We start from the raw sequence: 16,998 nt of genomic DNA on the forward strand, positions 1-16,998 counted from the left end.
GCCTCGGTGCCTGGACCTGGACCTACATCGGTGCGGCGGGTGCCGACGGGGGCCTATGAGTTTGTCGCTGTTGGCCCCGGGGGGTCACTGTATGTGGTTGCTGGTGGGGATCTTCCGGTTCTCCCCTGTGGTCCGTTCTGGGGGGTGGGTGAGTGGTTCGTCCTATGTGGGTGGCTCTGGGGGCTCTGCGGTCGGGGTCCCTCCTGGGGTCTTGGACTCTGGTCCCCCCTTTTTCGTCTGCCTCTGGTCTTGGGGGTCGGGTCTCTGCTGCTTCACAGTTACTAATAAATGTTCTATTAGAGAAGCCTTATACACTTATGCATGCTCACAACCACACACAAATAGAAGCAGGGATGTTTATGTAGGCTTTATATGTAGATATATAGATATGTATGTGAGTGTATATTCATGTGTATGTATGTATGTATGTATATAGGCGTAGGTATGGGTATATATATTTATGGAAACTTACTGCAAAGCCATGAATATTTTAAGTTCTTTATACATATGTATTTTGTTGCTGTGTTTTGTCATGTTCTTTGCAGGTGAACAGACAGTGGCCGGGTGTTTTGACGTGTGCTCTATTTGTATATATTTCTTATATTTTGGAGTCTTACTTTGTCTTTTCTTTCTTTCTATCCTATTAAAAAAAAAAAAAAAAAAAAAAAACCTACACTAGATAGTCACTATAATAAATATTTCATAATAATGGTGTGGAGAGGATGGCTGTAAGGGGAGAAGGGAGGCCATCAAAAAAAAAAAAAAAGTTATGACGATGTTGAGTAGCTTACTCTCACAAAAGATGCAGATACCCACAATGTGGATGGAACAGATGATTGTTACTATGCACAAAGACATCTTCTGCAGACATATGGCATGGAAGAAGGCGATGCATTTTATACTGTGGTTTGTTTTTTTTCACAGTTTTTCATCTTAATGGACTTAAATGTTCTGTGACTCCTGTTTAGAAATAGCCCATTTTAATGTTATGCATAGGTACCAAATATGTATAGATAATGTTTTCAGTTTTATAATGTCGGGTTGACAATACATTTTTGAGGGGAGAGTGTGGCAAAGGTTAAATTTCAGTGCTATTTGTGAAATGTGGACACACCCCTCAATATGTGTATTTTATTGTATGTTTGATTTATAAGCAATAGTTGATATTTAGTCTGTATTTTAACTTGGAGATGTTCAAAACCTCAAGGTTACACTTTGTATGTAGTGGCACTTTTACACCACCAGAGGGCAGCACTTGTGGTGAGTTGAATGTTTGTGAGTGCATATAAAGAGAAGAAAAAAAAGTTTTGCTTGGTGTGAATCAGTGTTGCCAGGTGTACGATAATTTTCGTATTTGTACGACAATTTTGCCCTCTGTACGATGTACAATCAATAGTCCCCAAAAAGGCCAAATATATGATAATTTGACCATTCCGTGAATGTGTGGTTGTAATTGGTTGTCATCAGCCTCTCACAACTGTCTGTCTGAGTTTTATTGTGAACCTGGAGGCATCTGTGTCCGCAAACAGATGCACGATTGGCCAGCCAATCGTGCTTTTCTAAATGTTACCTACGAGTGACGTGTATGCGTTTGCCTCGGAACAACGGCCATGATTGGCTGAATAGTCCGCTGTGCCCACCCCATGAGTGAGGAAAAGAAAACAAGAAGAAGCAGAGCTTGTCTGGAAGTGGGCCCATCACTACTATAGTGCATCAATAGATTTGCTATTTTGGTTATGACGGGTGTACGATAATTTCCCTAAAAATGCAATAATTTTATGTCGCTAGTACGATAATCCTACATTTTTCACCTGGCAACACTGGTGTGAAAGCTGTGTGCCATGTGGTGGAAATAAAACCACCTGAAAATCACCAGACATCCTCCTTCTGCTTAGAAAGTGCAACATGTACTTATATAGCTCCTTTCTATCTAATCAAGATACTCAAAGCACTTTACACTACCATCTGTGCCCTCATTTACCCATTCATACAGCACTCTACAAGATCTATACAAAGACTAATCAGTGCTTTAATCACATTCATACGAATGGGACGCACACTTGGCATGTGACTGCTGGTGGAATCGAAACCCCAACTCTTGCATTGAAGGATGCCACAGCCGCCCCACAACGTGAAGGTAGCATCATGCTGTGCTAATATTTATTATTTTTTATTCACACAGAACAAGATGATTAGTCATATTTTGGATTTTAGTGGCACGTTTGTTTCCCAAGGATCTGTGTCTGCTTAGTTTCTGCTTTCAGGTCTTTCATGCCATTTTGTTCTCATGAGGAAGTTCATAAATGCTGACATTATATAGTATGTATGTGAGTTCATACAATGCATATTTATAAAAATATAATAACAAAATAAATATGTGGCTTTATTTTTAAGAACTACAGTACTTGATATTTATGCAAACAGCATGGAGCCTAAAGAGCTGCTTATTATAATTGCTCCTCTATATAATTCCTCACTATTATAAAATGACTATCTCCTGATTTTATTTATACCAACAATACTGAACTGGAAAACAATTAGGCACATATGTTCATAGATTAAAGCAGCTGTTTACTTTTTTATATCTCTTAACTGCTTCTACTGTGATCCTCCACCAGATGTCAGCAGTTGTTCAGCTGATCTGAGGTCTGCCTCCCGTTCTGTGTGTGGTCTTGTTGGTGTCCAGCAGCTCTTGTAAACACTGACTTGCTCATTGTGTCCCTCTTGTTGAGTGTGGGTGAAAAGACAGGAAAGTGAGGTGCAATGAGCCCTTAGGTGGGCTGTCTGTACTAATTATCACACTCGGTCCTTCATCAGGGCCCACAGAGTCAACATATCAGCCTCTGTTTGGCGTTTCTCCAGGGAGACAGCAGCTTTGATCTGCTGTTGGAGGCCCTGATTGTGATCTGCTCCACAGACTGACAGGTTACTGAAACTAAGAAGGAAACTGCTGACAGTAAAGCTCTGCTGTCCTACACACAGACCAAAGCTTCAGACCAGAGGTTTGAGCTAAGAACATGTTTCAGCTCAGTATCTGTATTTGACTGAGTTATAGCCATTAACGTTTTTGCTAGGTCAATTAGCTGTGGCAGCCATCTTGAATTGGCTTGACTTCAAAAGTTAAAGATTTGTAGATGTATGTTGTTATTAAATTCTGAAAGTTTGGTTAGATTGTAAATTGCTGGATTGTATACCTGGATTATTGAGCATGGACTTTTTATTTTTGGTTAGAATTATATTTTAAAAAGGACTGTACTTATACAGCGCCTTTCTATCTGATCAAAATACTCAAAGCACTTTACACTACAATCTGTGTCTCAGTTACCCATTCATACAGCACTCTACTAGATCTCTACAAAGCTAATGAACAAATCATTCTAAAGAGACTAATCAGAGCTTTATCACATTCATACACTGATGGGACACACATCAGAGGCTATGAGGGGTTCAGTGTCTTGCCCAGGGACACTTCAGCATGTGACTGCTGGTGGATTCGAACCTCCATCTCTCGCATTAGAGGATGACTGCTCTAACCCCTCAGCCACAGCTGCCTGTGGTTCATGAAGTATTTTGTTAACAGACAAACAGGTTTGATGCAAAGAGTTGTTGACAGAGTTTTCAAGGATTCAAGATTCTTTATTGTCATTCGCACCACATGTGGTACATGAGGTGGAACAAAATTGTGTACATAGGGTCCCAGTTACATCCAACAATAGCAAAAATACAAAGTTTAAAAAGAAACAGTAAATAAGAATCTAAGATATAAACTCAAGATATACACTAAACAAATGCCCAACGGTACACTAAAAGATCTAAGATATACACTAGTCACTATTAGTGCAAAACAATACACCAAACATCTAAAAAAGTTAAATCTGATCCTCTGGACATTCAAAAAACAAAACAAAGCAAAACAACAACAAAAATGTAGAAAAGTTTCGTCTTTCATCCGAAAGACTTCCTCAGTCTGAGGTGCTGTATTCAGCTCAGTCTTATAAATAGCACCTTCTCAGAGTGGATCAACCAGTCCAATACACCGAACAACAGAAGAACGATTCTCATACGTTCTGTTCGGCTATAATTTACACGCTTAATGCGAGCGGGGTTGGGCTCAGAGCCCCAAAACTAACATAAACTGGGATTTATTCAAAGCATGCAACAAAAACACAGAAACAAGGCGTCAAAAGTGAAAAAGAAATAATCTACAGCAGCATGGTCCTATTCAGTGGTGGGTGTAAGTAAGTACAAGTACTTTGTAACTGAACTTAAGTACATTTTTCATGTATCTGTACTTTACTTAAATAGAGTTAAATGTGGGTACTTTCGACTTTTACTCCACTACATTTTACATTAAGTATCTGTACTTTCTACTACACTACGTTTCCATCTTTTCAATGGACCAAATCCCCTAACCATTGGTTACTTTCAAACTATCCATCCATCCATTATCTTTACCCGCTTACTCCATTTTGGGTCACGGGGGTCACCGGTGCCCATGTCCAGCAATCACTGTGCGAGGGGCGGGGTACACCCTGGACAGGTCGCAAGTCCACAACAGGGACACATAGAGACAAATGAGACAAACAACCATTCACTCTCTCACTTACACCTAGGGACAATTTAGAGTTACCAATCAGCCTAACATGCATGTTTTTGGTCTGTGGGAGGAAACCAGAGTACCCGGAGAAAACCCATGCATGCACGAAGAGAACATGCAAACTCCACCCAGAAAGGCCCCTGGACCGGGGTTTGAACCAGGGACCTGCTCGCTGAGAGGCAGCAGCTCTACCAGTTGCGCCACCGTGCTGCACTTTCAAACTAACAAACAAATAAAAAAACAAAACAATGCAATGTGAATGTAACTTGTAACACAATACATTATAGAGATTCAGAGATTCTTTGTTGTCGTGAACAAAATTGTGTACACAGGGCACCAGTTACATCCAACAAAAGTATAAATTGTAAAAGAAAAACAGTAATAAGATCTAAGATATGAACTAAGAAATAACGTTAACTAAAAATAGACTAAGCCAAACAGCAGCATGAGCATGAGTGTGAGTAGATGAGCACGAATGAACACAGTAAAATGAAACAGATCAGCAGCAACATGAAATAGATCAGTAGCAACATGATGTGATTATTCACAGTGATTATTCTAGTTGAAGATTAATGAGTCTAATAGCCTCAGGGAAGAAGCTGTTCCTAATCTAGCGGTTCGACACTTAATGCTCCTTAACCTCCTTCCTGAGGGGAGCGGGGGAAAAAGTGTGTGTGCTGGGTGAGTGGGGTCCTTCATGATGCAGGTGGCCCTCTTCCTGCATCTGGAGGTGTAAATGTCCGTGATGATGGGGAGGCTGACTCCAACAGTCTTCTGTGCAGCCTTCACCACTCTCTGCAAAGCTTTTTTTTCTGCAGTTGTGCAGCCTCCATGCCACACGTTGATGCTGGGGCACAGGATGCTCTCCACTGCACACCTGTAGAAGGAGGTGAGGACTGAGCTTCCCAGACCAGCTCTTCTCAGCCGTCTGAGGAAGTAGAGTCTCTGATGAGCTTTCTTCATCAGGCTGGTGGTGTTGTTGCTCCAGCTGAGGTCATTCAGGTGCACACCCAAGTACTTGGAGCTGGAGACCACTTACACCACAGATCCTCCTATGTTTGGGGGGTTGGAGGGGTGGGGGTGGGGGGGGGGATAGGTATGTTTGTTTCGTCTGAAGTCCACCACCATCTCCTTTGTTTTCTTCACATTGATATGAAATTTGTTCTTCCTACCCCAGCTCTCCAGGTGTTCCACCTCCTGCTTGTAGCTGGACTTATCATTGTTTTGTGATGCATCCCACCACCGCTGCATCATCTGCAAACTTTACAATATGACAGCCTGGATGGGTAGGTGCACAGTCGTACATGAGCATAATGAACAGGAGAGGGCTGAGCACACAGCCCTGAGGGGAGCCAGTGCTGAGGATTATGATGGAGGAGGAAAAGTTGCAGATCCTCACAGACTGTGGTCTGTTTGTTAAGAAGTCCAGGACCCAGTTGCAAATTGGGGGGCTTAGTCCTAGTGTGAATATTTTGTCCATCAGGGTTTGTGGGATCATGGTGTTGAAGGCAGATGTGAAGTCCACAAAGAGCATATGGACATAGGAGTCCTTCTGCTCCAGATGGGTGAGAGCAGTGTGGACCCCAGAGGAGATGGCATTTTCTGTTGATCGATTCAACTACTGGTGAGGGTCCTCGCTGATGTTAATGGTTGTTTTGATGTGGGTCAGGACCAGTTTTTCAAAGCATTTAGTGACTATCAGGGTGAGGGCTACTGGCCTTTAGTCATTCAGACCAGTCACTGTACAACATGGTACTGTTAGTTGAGTGGTCTTGTTAGCAGCATTAGCAGGTTTTGTTAGCAGGTCCTTCAGCAGCCATGATGATACCGTACCAGCTGTCTCCCTGACTGTCCTCCAGAACTGAGTACGCCAGATGGGAAACATCTAAGGTTTCCCCACAGAACTGAACGTGTCCGTAGAGTTCGGTCCATGCAGGCAGATAGAGGATTATGGAGACAGCCACCATGACAGGCTTGAGCCAGAGGCTGGAAGGACTGAACCAAGATGGCACGATGGCAAGGCAGTGACACAGAAAACTTTGTAAGTGTGTTGCAGTCATACCCGTACCGTGGATGTACTTTGTAGGTGCATAAATAAAGTTAAAAACAAAAACTACAGGAACAAAAAAAGATCAAGTTCACCGGGAGCATGTGAAGCTGCGGCTCAACTGAGCGCGACCATCTAGGTATCTTGGCTTTAATCAAAAACCAGTAAATGATGTAATGGTCAGAGATTGAACCAGGCATTCCACTGTTCCCTCTAAGCTGCAAGATGAAAGTTTTTTTTCCTTGTAACACATTTGTAAAGAATTCACACAAGACGAGCGTAAGTTCCTGATAAGAGCCTCTGCAGAGGTGGGAGTTCTGCTCGACCAAACGTCAAGAGAAGAAGTCCGACGTTCCGCCTGTGACGCTCGTATTTTATTAGACAGAGTGGGGTGTGAGAAACAAGGCACAAATCAGCTGATACAGCTTATCCGACACAGCGGAGACACAAAATATGATTAAACCATAGACAGTTTGATACCAAAAGGCAGGATAGCAGGATAGCAAGGTCAGAACTAAATAACAGCCATGGTTGTTTAAAAACCCAAGGTCTGTGGTCTTAGTACACACACACGAGCTGTAAACAAAACTCTGGATGTTTGGTGTTTCAGCTGGGCTTCAGTTCACACAGCTGGAGAGTAAGAAGTCTAAAACAGTTTTAAATTATAACATTTTTTTAATTTATCCAACACTGCATGCCTGCGCAATCGTGTACTGCTCGCACATTGTCTGCGCACAAGAAAACCTATGCAGTGCACAAAATAAAATTCAACATAAACTGTAAATTAATTAGACCAATAACATTTTTTCTGTACCTTTTTGCAATGTAATTCAGTGAGTGACAGGTGTGCAGCCAGTGAGACTAAACTTACATAAATGAAGGTTGGATGAAAAAATGATAGGATACGGTTCACTTCCGCTATGCAGTCAAAGCCAATCATAACATTGACAGTGCTTGCATTATGCAAGTTAGGGAACATACACAAGTTGCCTTGCACATAAGGGCCGTGGTGCTGTGCAGGTAAGCTAGGAAACAACAAAGAGGCAGAGTTAATAGACGCAAATGCTAAACCCTTATCAAGGCAAAACCGACGGGCAGAAACACGTCCACTCACCAAGCCAAAATAAAAAAGAACTGTGGTTCAATTTAAGATGGAATGGCTGTCAGAGTATGTACAAACAGAAGAACAAGTGGTGAAACTGGGCGAGAAATACTGGTGAGATTACTCTTTTTATTAGGAAGCTTTGTGATCACATGGATGCTTGTTTTCCAGAGGATGACATAAAGGAGTGGTCTGCATTTGACATTCAAGCATTGAGCTCAGCCATCAGTATTTATTGACAGTGGATCAGCAGACATTGTCACAGTGGCAAAGAAGTAATGAATCATACTAAACAGCATCCAGAAATCATCTTGAAGTAAAGTAAAAGTAAAGTGCTTTGTTGCTTGAAATTAGTCTCTGTATTTAACCCATTGGACCTGGGATACAGCCAGGTGGAGCAGTGGGAGCTATGTAAGCGCCCGGGGAGCAATTGGGATTAGGTGTCTTGCTCAGAGACACCACAACATGAGGGAATGGCTCGGGATCGAACCTGGGACTTTAAAGTCCCAAGTTGGCTGCCCTGCCTTTACCACATCTAAGCCTATTTGGACCAGCCGATGCACATAAAGTCAAAGCAAGAAGCAGACGGAGCCATCAACCTGGACAAAGTGTACAACCATTGGAGAAGTGAGAAGGACAGACATGAAAAAAAAGGTAAAATTGAAGTCACACTTGTGCATATTCTAGTGACATTTATTAAGAGTTTTTATTTATGGATATTAATCATGGCAGCACGGTGGCACAACTGGTAGAGCTGCTGCCTCTCAGCAAGCAGGTCCCTGGTTCAAATCCCGGTCTGGGGGCCTTTCTGGGTGGAGTTTGCATGTTCTCTCCGTGCATGCGTGGGTTTCCTCCGGGTACTCCGGTTTCCTCCCACGGACCAAAAACATGCATGTTAGGCTGATTGGTAACTCTAAATTGTCCCTAGGTGTGAATGAGAGAGTGAATGGTTGTTTGTCTTGTTTGTCTCTATGTGGCCCTGTGATGGACTTGCGACCCGTCCAGCGTGTACCCTGCCCCTTACACAGTGATTGCCGGACATGGGCACTGGCGACCTCCGTGACCCAAAATGGAAGAAGTGGGTAAAAGATAATGGATGGATATTAATCATTAAATGCTGTTACTAGATAATTTATGGGTTGTGTTGGATTTCATGTTTTATCTTTTATTATTATTTTAATCAAGCTTGAAATTTCATGTTATAAAATGTGTGTATGTGTCATTTTTTTTTTAAGGGTTTTCATTCAATCGTTCCACCTTCCCTTGTGATTGGGGGTGGTAAACTGTACCGAAAGCATGTTTCAAACCCAAGGCCTTTTCAACCTTTTGCAGATCTGCATTTTTGAAATGAGTTCCATTATCGGACCTAATTATCTTAGGGAACCCATGTCTGGGGATGTAGTGATTTATTAAACACTTGATTACAGTTTGACTATCCTCCTTTTTAGCGGGCCAGGCTTCTGGCCATCCGGTGAACGCGTCGACGCAAACCAATAGGTATCTGAAACCTCGTACTGGTTGAATCATGTCAGTGTAATCAATTATTACCTCACGACCCGGTGTCATGTCCGTGGGAAACTTTCCTTGTTGACGCGGTTTAAAAGCTGGCTTGGAGTTATACAAATTGCATACCGTGCATTCTTTCACAAACGCTCTGATCAAAGAGTTCATATACAGGTGCCACCAGTTGAGGACATTCCTTTTCATCTGGTGTACCCCTACATGAGCCAGTCCGTGTGCCTCTTCGAAAATTCTCCTCTTCAGGCTCAGTGGAAGTACCCATCTTCCATCTTCAGGGTTTATCCACAATCCATCTGGTCTCTTTTCAGCTCCTCTTTCACTCCACACCGCCTTTTCTTCTGGAGCTGCACCTTGTTGGCAACAGGCGATGGATTCCTCATCCCATCTGATCAGCTCCTCTTCTTCTGGGGTTGTCATCACCATCTGACTCCAGTTGATAAATCCTGAGGCCTTTTTCGCCTCTAAATCAGCTTGACAGTTTCCCTTTGCTATGTTTGATGAATCTGAATCATGACCTCGACATTTCACAATGGCAATTTCTGTTGGTAACATCAGGGCTGTTTCTAGTTCTCTCATATCTGCCTCATGTTTAATAGGTTTACCGTTAGCTGTACGAAAACCTCCTCTCCTCCACTGCGCCAGTTCCACATGCGCTGCACTAAAAGCATACGCTGAGTCTGTGAAGATAGTCACTTTCTTGCTTTCCGCCCACTTTAGTGCTGAAATCAAAGCTCTCACTTCTGCTCTCTGCGCTGACTGAGAACCCTGCAATTTCTCGCACACTACAGTGTGATAACCCTGATCTGTTTCAAGCACGACCGCAAAGCCTGCACTGAGCTGTCCATCCTGTGCTCTGAAACAGCTTCCATCACAAAACATCACCTGTCCCTCTCCAAGAGGTGCAGCTTTTAAGTCTGGCCTGACTCTGTCATCAACTTCCACTCTTTTCTCACAGATATGGGATTCACCTCCTCCTATCCTGTCTGCCATGTTTATTCCCTCATGTGTGAATAACAAGTTCGGTGCTTCCAGGACCTTGTTTATCCTCTGTTGTCTCAATGGTGACATTGTGAAGTTATGTGAATTTACAAAGGCAACCACACTATGAGATGTCAAAACATGCAGTGTGTGTCCCATCACCAAGTGAGCTGTCTTTTGAACTAGCTTAGCCACTCCTGCTGGGTGTTGTGTGCATGGGAGATGTCTCCTTTCTGTGTTGTCCAATAAACAGCTGACATACATCAAAACTTTCCTTCCCCTCACTGAGAGGGATTGTTGGATTTCATGTTTTATCTTTTATTATTATTTTAATCAAGCTTGATTAAAATAATAATAAAAGATAAAACATGAAATCCAACCGTTGTTAAAATCAAGGCTTAATTTGTAAAATGATAACAATAATAAACAATAATGATAACATAAATAGCGGGCGGTCCCAAGAAAATTTGTTTACCTACATTTGTAAACATTTTATTAAATTGAAACAGGTCTCTCTTGTAAATGAGTCCTCGAGGCTCATTGAGACAAACAACCTGTATAAATAAAGGATGAATTGAAATTACTGTTTTAGAGAGCAATAAGAAAAGCCTGTGAATAGAGCAGCTCTGATTCTGTCAAACGTCCTACCCCCCCCCCCCCCGCAACTCAAATCTCCGCCCCTTATTGTCAGTTTTTGTCTGAATTCTCAGAATTCTTAACTGACTTACTATTAAATACTGATAAAATCATCATAATGGGTGATTTCAATATTCATGTGGATGTTGAAAGTGATATCTTAAGCATAGACTTTAATAATTTAATAGACTCATTTGGTTTTACCCAAAACGTCCGCACATCTACTCATGCTTATCATCACACTCTTGATTTAGTTCTGACCTATGGTATAGAGATTAAGGACTTGGTAATAGTTCCTCAAAATCCTGTTCTGTCTGACCATTTTTTAATAACCTTTGAGTTCACATTAAATGACTACACAGTCACTGAGAGTAAATTTCATCTCAGCAGGTGCTTATCAGAAAATGCTGTAACCAAATTTAAACAATCTCTTCCATCAATGTTTTCCTCTGTCTTGCAGAGTAATGCATCAGAGAACAGAGACTTAGATCATCTAGTTGATCATCTTACAACTTCAATACAAACTTCACTTGATAAAATTGATCCACTGAAAAAGAAAGTAATCAGTCAGAGGAAACTGGCTCCTTGGTTCAATTCTGAGTTACGTACTTTAAAGCAGCATCTAGAAACCAGGAGAGAAAATGGCACTCTACTAATGTTGAAGGATTTTATTTAACTTGGAAAGATAGTCTGCTAACATATAAAAAAGCTCTCCGTAAAGCTAGAACTTTATATTACTCATCTTTAATAGAGGAGAATAAAAATAACCCCAAGTTTCTGTTTAGTACTATTGCTAGACTAATTAAAAGTCCCATTTCTGTTGAACCATGTATCCCTACAACTATAAGTAGTGATGACTTCATGAGATTCTTTATAAATAAAATTATTTCAATTAGAGAAAATTCAAACAATCCTTCCTTCTACTATCTCTAGTCCCCTGTCAAAATTTTTTTTTTTTTCATTTAGCCTTTATTTATCCAGGTTAGTCTCATTGAGCCACGAGAACTCATTTTCAAGAGAGACCTGTTTAGGGAGCACATGGTGGGGTTAAGGGCCTTGCTCATGGGCCCAGAGTGGGGCGAATGAGGGTGGGGGCAAGTGTGGGTGTTTCACCTACCCCACCCACAATTTTTGATGTTGTCGGGGCCGGGGCGTGAACCGGCGATCTTCAGATCACAAGCCCACCTCTCTAACCTCTGCGCCACCACTCCCCCAAATGAGGCAACTTTAAAAGTTTCAGTAGAGCCTGATTTATGTTTGGACAGTTTTTGTCTTGTTGAGCTCTGAATTGTCAAAAATAATAACCTCATCCAAACCATCCACATGTCTGCTAGATGCCATCCCAACCAGACTGTTTAAAGAGGTATTTCCCCTAATTAATGTCCACATTTTGGATTTACTTAATTTGTCTTTAATGAATGGTTATGCACCACAGCGCTTTAAGGTTGCTGTAATTAAACCTTTACTTAAGACGTCCGACGTTGATTCAGAAATTCTGTCCAACTATAGACCTATATCTAATCTAACTTTCATTAAAAAAATTCTAGAGAAAATAGTTGCAGGTCAGTTGCGTGAACATCTACAAAGAAATAATCTGTTTGAAGAGTTTCAGTCAGAGTTTAGAGCTCATCATAGCACAGAAACAGCACTAGTAAAAGTCACTAATGATATTCTCATGGCCTCAGACAATGGACTTGTGTCTCCACTGGTCCTGTTAGACCTCAGTGCTGCATTTGATACAGTTGATCACAATATTTTACTACAGAGGCTTGAATATGATATTGGGATCACAGGCACAGCTCTAAAATGGTTTAAATCATATCTATCTGATATATTCCAGTTTGTAAATGTAAATAATAAATCTTCTTCATACACCAAAGTTAGTCATGGAGTTCCTCAGGGCTCAGTGCTTGGGCCAATACTCTTTACTTTATATATGCTTCCATTAGGTGAAGTTATTAAACAGCATGGGATAAATTTCCATTGTTATGCTGATGACACACAATTATATTTTTCCATTAAACCCAATGAATCCAATCAGCTACTTAGACTACAAGCATGTCTTAAAGACATAAAAACCTGGATGACCCTTAATTTTCTCCTGTTTAACACAGACAAGACAGAGGTTTTGGTTTTTGGACCTGAGCACCTTAGGAATGAATTTTTCAGTCTTTCTCCCTCCTTGGATGACATTAATCTGTCCTCCAGCTCTAATGTTAAAAATCTTGGAGTTATTTTTGATCAGGACATGTCTTTTATCCCCCACATTAAAAACGTTACTAGAACCACCTTCTTCCACCTGCGTAATATCACTAACATTAGAAACATCTGATCTGGGCAGTTTAGTTGAACAGTCCTGGTTTAACGCTTGTAACACTGGAGGTAAATTAACTGGCATTTGTAAATAAAATGTAAAGCACAGCTTGGTAAGGTGTCTGCACTGGTGGTGGTGAACGGTGTCAAAGCTATTTTATTTATTTATTTATTTATTTATTTATTTGGTTTGTTTGTTTTTTTTTCCTCTCTTTTCCTTTTTATTTTATTTTATTTTTTTATTTTCTCTTTTACGTTTATCTGTTACCACATCACTTCATCAGTCTTTTTCTCTTCTTCACCAACAAACATTTATGCACAAGCACACCAAAACATACACACGCACACGCACACACACACTCACACGCACACACACTTTATATCTTTCAACTTCTCTCACACCCAGATTCTACTCAATGTTCTTGTATCTTTCCACTTCAAACATCACTGTGTGTTTCTAAACATCTAAACAGGCAATCTCAAGCAAAAACTGTGATTTTAGTTGGATCTGTTTGTCTCTATGGTGACATGCGCTGGTCAACTTTAGCTACTCACGCATGTAGTGAACTAGGCCTGATGTCAAAACCTTGACCTTAGGACCTTATGGGACAGAACTTGTCATTTCATTGATTTGCATCCAGAAATACAGGTTGACCCATCCTGAGACTTTCTTTCTTGAATTAATCAAGTGAAAGAAGACTATTCTCTATTATCATTACCATTTTATGAATGTTTGATAATCAAATTGTGTTAGTTCAAACAATGTTTAAATGTTGAAGTGAACTACTCATTTTTATTAACTGTGAAACAGTAATAATGATTCTTAATCCTCATTCAAAGTGAAATCAAGTTGGAATACGTTACAGAGTAATGATTCAATTTCTTGATCGTCTGTTTGAAGTGAGCAAGTGATGGAAGTTGGTCAAAGTTCAAGTTTCGGTCAACTGCAAGTTACTGAAAAAAGAAATGTCATGTTTAACTTTTACAGCAAGATACTGGAGAAGTGACTCCACGAAGTCTGAATTCTTCATAACAATCTTTTGTCTGTTCTTAAACAATCTTAATCTTTTTCCTTGACTTTTCATAACACCTTACATCACAAAACACACCTCTGTTTGGTCCATTCGACCAATCAGAAAGTTCTCAAATGAACCGGAAGTGACCCTTCTTAAAAGGTGCAGCACTTCCTAGTTACAGCAGTTCCAGAGTTCATGAAGGCTGGAATTCAGGATGCTGCTGAAAGAGAATCAAACTGAACCAGAGAAGATCTGGGAATTATGAAAGTCTGTCCTGGATGATCTCACGACTCTGGAGGTTTAGCTGTTCTTACGGAGACGCTGAAAAGTGGCTCGAAGTGGAACTTTACGCCGGAACTGACATATCTTCAGAAAGGTAAAAGTCGATCTTCAACCAAAGTGTACCGTTGGGATAAGCTGGTCCAAAGGAGCGTGCATGTTCTGGTTAAAACAGACAAATTCCCTCACACATCTCTCTGTAGATAAACTTCATCTTTCCATCTTTAAAATTCTTCTATCTGCAAAAAATCATTCCAGATATTTTTAGAAATGTCTGAAGCAAAGTTTTTCAATCACCGCCGTGTGGTTGACGTTTGTGGTTCTGCTGGAAGTGAGAAAACAATCGCCGTGTTGTTTACTTCCTGTAAAACTGATTAATAAACTGTCGTTATTTTCAATTCTTGCCAATTAATGTAAATGTGTGATGTGTTAAACTTGATTATGTTAATAAATGGCCCACTGTCGTTGGTGAGTCAAAGATAATTAACGTTTCCGTCCACATTTTATTAATTCAGATGCACGTCATTATACAGTCCAGAAAAATGAAAGAATCCGTTTTAACAGTATGAATATATATCAGCATATGTTCTACTACACGCACAACTATGGGCACATTAAGGTTTGTGACTTGGAATGTGAATGGAACCAGTACTCAGCAAAAAAGATTAGGAATTTTAAACCAGCTTAAAAGATTACAGGCAGATGTCTTTTTACAAGAGACTCATAAATCTATTACAACTGCAGATGATCTTAAATCATATGACATTCCTGATGTGTTTTGTGCCTGTTATAACTCAAGATAAAGGGGAGTGGCAATATTAATACACAAAAATGTTAATTTTACAATATTAGACACAGTTTGTCAAGTGTTGTGCATTTCAGGTGAGGTATTAAGTCAGTTTTCATGACCTAAAATAAGGCTGAGCACAGTATAAATCACAGAGCCCTGAGTATGTGTTCTGGAAAAGCAAGAAAGGTTTATTTACTGTAACAAATCTAAATAATAGTATGGAACAGTGTGTAAAGTCTTTCTAATATACTATGTGTTAAGAGTGTGAACTTTAAATGATTAAGAATAAATGAATTAGTTACTGACTAAAAGTGAATATAATTGATGGTCAAGAGGTCAAGTTACCAGCTTAATGTTCGTGTGTGTCAAGTCACCACAAGAAGAGGAAGTCTGATCAGATGGCCAGGCCAGTAGGAAGAAAAAAGAGGAAGCTATCTGTAGAAAAAGAGGAAGCTATCTCCAGAAAACAGGAACGAGAAACCTTAAGTGAAGAGGCTCTCTCTGAAAAAGAGGAAGCTCTCTGCAGAAAAACAGGAAGATACACCTAGTGGCAGTTGAAGATAATTTAGCAATGACAGTGACGTTGAACATGTGATCTGACGTTGTAGAATAGTCCGTATCCAAGACTGTTGCTATGCATAAATTATGCAATGAGCAGACAAATGTATAAAAACGCTCAGCATTAACGATCGGGGCTGAAGCACTCGGAGAGTTTTAAAGGACAGTTCATTGACGCCTTCATTAACTAAAGGGAACTTGAAGATCCGAAGAGGAAAATAATTTTTCTCAGCTCAGCCCGGACCTGAAAGCCAACTCAAGTTTCCAAGATTGGATTTTATTGAAGGCAGTATGAAATATTCTTCAAAAGCAACTGAGGGATGATTGTCACCAGCTTCAACATTCAAGGATCCCCTTTGACAAGGGGTCTTTGAGAAGAGATGGTATGACACATACTAATAGCTGTCCTAAAATAAAATTAAATAATTAAAATCGCTTATAGCTATATATTCTAGTAGAATGTCAGGACTCTTGACAACATTTTGAGTTATTGGGATTTACTCATTATATTAAATTTGGTATTTTTAAAGTCGTAATTGATACAATTTAGGAGAGTTTCCCCATTTTTGCTGCATTATGGAATTCTGAAGATGCCTTTGTATTTTTATTTTTCTCCTTTTTGTTTGATAGTTTTTGAACACACTTTAGATTTTAACTTTTTTAATTTTTTATTTTTCCAACTAAACTTAATTTTTGATATTTTATTCCGAAGGATTCTGGGAACACAAGGTAAACTCGAGATGCCGGCTGACGGCTCATCAAGTCCAGTAACGATCTTGGGTTTCTGAGTGTTCTCTGGGGTCTCGGAGCAGAAAAAGTCTTCCCCTGAACCTAATCACCTTACCTTACTTTGGCTCAACAGACCTGAGCCATAGGATTAGTTTTGAGACCCGTTGGAGGAGAGGCTGCAGTGAGGGCGTGGCACGTGCCCTGTGCCTACCTCGCTCGGATAGCAAAACAAGTTACAGACCCAGAGGGTAGATATTTAATAATAAAACTTTGTATAAATAACTACAAGCTGTGTATTGTCAGCATATATGTCCCAAAATGAATTGATAAACTCTTTTTCAAGAGTTTCAGATTACTCTATAAACTGGATAAAATCCACAGTTCTACCAATTAATTGCTATTTCAACAATTCACTTACTACACAACTGCAGT

General features: G+C 40.3%; 1 long non-coding RNA gene across 1 annotated transcript; it reads right to left on the reverse strand.

The window, feature by feature from the left end:
• Positions 1-571: 571 nt before the first annotated feature.
• Positions 572-16,727, reverse strand: LOC119427397. Its single transcript, XR_005187651.1, has 3 exons — positions 16,610-16,727; positions 9,004-9,008; positions 572-581 (listed from the first exon to the last, which is right to left on the reverse strand). It is a non-coding gene; the product is annotated as an uncharacterized LOC119427397 (long non-coding RNA).
• Between the last annotated feature and the right edge of the window lie 271 nt (positions 16,728-16,998).

This window comes from Nematolebias whitei, chromosome 21 (genome assembly GCF_014905685.2).
Source record: "Nematolebias whitei isolate Nwh7 chromosome 21, NemWhi1, whole genome shotgun sequence".
NCBI classification, from domain to species: domain Eukaryota; kingdom Metazoa; phylum Chordata; class Actinopteri; order Cyprinodontiformes; family Rivulidae; genus Nematolebias; species Nematolebias whitei.